Here is a 2,721-nt window from a genome sequence, read left to right on the forward strand (position 1 = left end):
CCGCGCACCCCCCGGGGGGCCGGGCCGGGCCGCGCCGGGCCCCGCGCCTTTGTCCGCCGCCGCCAAAGCCCGGCAGGAGCAGCCGCCGGCAGCGAAGGGGGGGCAGGAAGGGGGACGGAAGAGCGGAACGGCGCTGCGGCGCCCGAGGTGGCGAGTCCCGGCCCGGGGCCGGTGGCCGCTCCTTCAGCCTCGGCGGGAACCGCTGTCAGCCCCGGCGCCCGGCGCCGCACATGGAACCAAGGCCGGGGGAGACGGGCGCCGCGCTCGCCCCTATTGTCCGGCGCGGCCGGCAGCGGGAGGAGGCGCCGCCGCACGGCCCCGCTCCGCGGAGGGAAGGGGCCGGGCCCTCGGCGAGGGGACCCGAGGAGGAGGAGGAGGAGGAGGAGGAGAGGGAGAGGGAGGAGGAGGAGGAGAAGGAGGGAGGAGGACTGAGCCTTCGCCCCGCCCGCCCCCGCCCGGAGCAGCCCCGAACGCGCTGGCCCAGGAGGAGGCACGCGCCCGGCGGACGCTGCGTGGGTCGCACGGCTGGCGACACGCAGCGCGTCATCACGTCCCTCCCCGCGCGCCCCACTCCCGCCCGCCCGTGCGCGGCAACAGCAGCAGCGGCGCAGGGTGGCTCGGCGGCGCCAGCGGGCCCCGCGCGCACCGCCTCGGCGCATGCGCGCCCCGTTTCGCGCCTTCGGCGGACGGAGCCGGCGGCGATGCCGAGGCGGGCGCCATGGGACCGTGCCGGTTTGCCCCGCCCCGCCTCGCGGCGCTCCCCGCGCCCCGGCGGCAGAAGGAGGCGGGCCCGCGTTCCTCGAGCACGTGCCGGGCCGGGCTGTGCTGAGCGAGGCGTGAGGGGCCGGGCCCAGTGAGCGGCGGGACGAGGAGTGGCGGGGCGGTGCTGAGAGGCGGCTGTTAGCCCTGACCTGGGCGCCTCGAAAAGAAGCAGGGGAGGCAGCTCCATTTGAAGTTAATTCCCTATAAAAAGCAGTTGACGGAAGAGTTTGTATTTGCGTCTGAACGCTTGCATGCAGCTTCTAGGCGTACAGGTGAGGGCTGGGATGACATAATTTCTGAGAAAAAAAATAGGTTATTGGCAAATCACGTCAGCCCGGGAGTTGGAGATGGAATAATGCAAGAGGTTGTATGGACCACAGTGATGTGCATCATGCTCAGTGGGACAGAACTATTTTGTTCCATTTTTAGGAAGAATTCTCCCTTTGTTTCTCTCTGTGATTGCTTCTTTTCATCCTTTCATTCCTTTATTTTTCTGTCAAAAAAAATAATAATAATCCTATATATAGTGTGATAGCGAAGGAAGCTCTTCTGTGCTTTGAAGCACCTGTACCCACTTAAAAATCAAATTTTGTGAAATGATTCATATGACTTCATTTTACATAACACATTGTTCTCCCGAGCGCTCGCTTACTGGCAAAAAGGTTCAGATTTCGCACGATAACAGTTATTTATAGGCAGTGACATGGCTTTGGAGGAGCCCATTTAGAAAGAATGCCTGGTTTGCTGGGGGGATTTTTGTCTGTTTGAACTGGTTGTAAGAACAAGAAGTTTCATAGGTATGGGCTGATGACTTTTTCTCCGAGTTACAAATTTAGCAAATGCACCTCGATCTTTTGCAGAACTGCAATTCAGTGTTGTATCACGGGTAGCAACAAGGACATGGACGCCAGAGATGACAGTGCATTGGCTGCTTCAGTTTAAAAGCTTTTTTTCAGCTGTTCTCATCCTGTTTCTTCAAATAAAGGTGTAACAAACTTTTACACTGTATGATATTGTAATGCATGTATTGTAATATATAAATTGTTCACAATTTATAATAAGCATACAATTTAAGGTAAAATATGTGCTTGGCTTTCTTAATTGAATTAAGGTACAGCAGGTTTTCTTCTGCATTCCTTCATTTTTTTGTTGTTATGTTTGCTTAGCTTGCATTAAATCATGGTTGCATTTAAAGTGATGGCAGAACTTAATTTTCACCCAAGTCCACCCACTCCCTGCCCACCTCCACTCATTTTTCAGAATTACTTCTGGTTCTCTCCTACTAATAACAAATCTGTACTCAGGTAAGTTGGATTTTTACTCTAGCCCATCTAAAATTCATTTATCAGCAGTATGTGTTGCAGAAAAATGAAAGCACACTTTTACTGAACATACAGAGTAGGTTTCAATCAAGGTCAAGCTGTAATTGATATTTTGTTTTTATGGTTCCTAACAGTGGTGTGTTCTTTCCACCAGACGTGTTGAAACTCGTTCTTTAAGGTCATACACTAGTACATCTTTAAATAACATAATCAGCATTTTCTTTTATTCTCCCCCACTCGTAATCAAATTATCTTTGATCTCTAATTAACATTATATAAACACCTTTAAGGAATCTGAAATGTGTTCTTGTGAAGCAAGCATAGATTTTCCAGACAGTGGATGATTCCCTATGTATTTTGTTTTCAGGACACAAAGTACTATTTTTATACGTGCAGAAGTTACATTATCAGGGCTATGGTTTCCTGTACAAATTTACTGAGAAGAATTTCACCTCGAATAAAAGAGGAAACCTTGGAATTATGGCTTAAGTATTTGCAGCCTAAACACATTACAAAGAATGCACATGCCATGTTTTATACTTCACCTATTCTGCCTACTGCCTTGTGTAAGTCAAGAGTTTGCAGCACAAGACAGAGGTTTTTATTCATTTTCTTCATTATACAGGTATGGCAACAA

The 2,721-nt window shown here is 51.3% G+C and overlaps 1 long non-coding RNA gene across 1 annotated transcript; it reads left to right on the forward strand.

Moving 5' to 3' along the window:
* Positions 1–949: 949 nt before the first annotated feature.
* On the forward strand, positions 950–1,770 carry LOC122171726. Its single transcript, XR_006172081.1, has 2 exons — positions 950–1,034; positions 1,623–1,770. It is a non-coding gene; the product is annotated as an uncharacterized LOC122171726 (long non-coding RNA).
* The last annotated feature ends 951 nt before the right edge of the window (positions 1,771–2,721 follow it).

Source organism: Centrocercus urophasianus, unplaced genomic scaffold (assembly GCF_019232065.1).
Source record: "Centrocercus urophasianus isolate 14NV4802_14NV808 unplaced genomic scaffold, USGS_Curo_1.0 seq_940, whole genome shotgun sequence".
Lineage (NCBI taxonomy): Eukaryota > Metazoa > Chordata > Aves > Galliformes > Phasianidae > Centrocercus > Centrocercus urophasianus.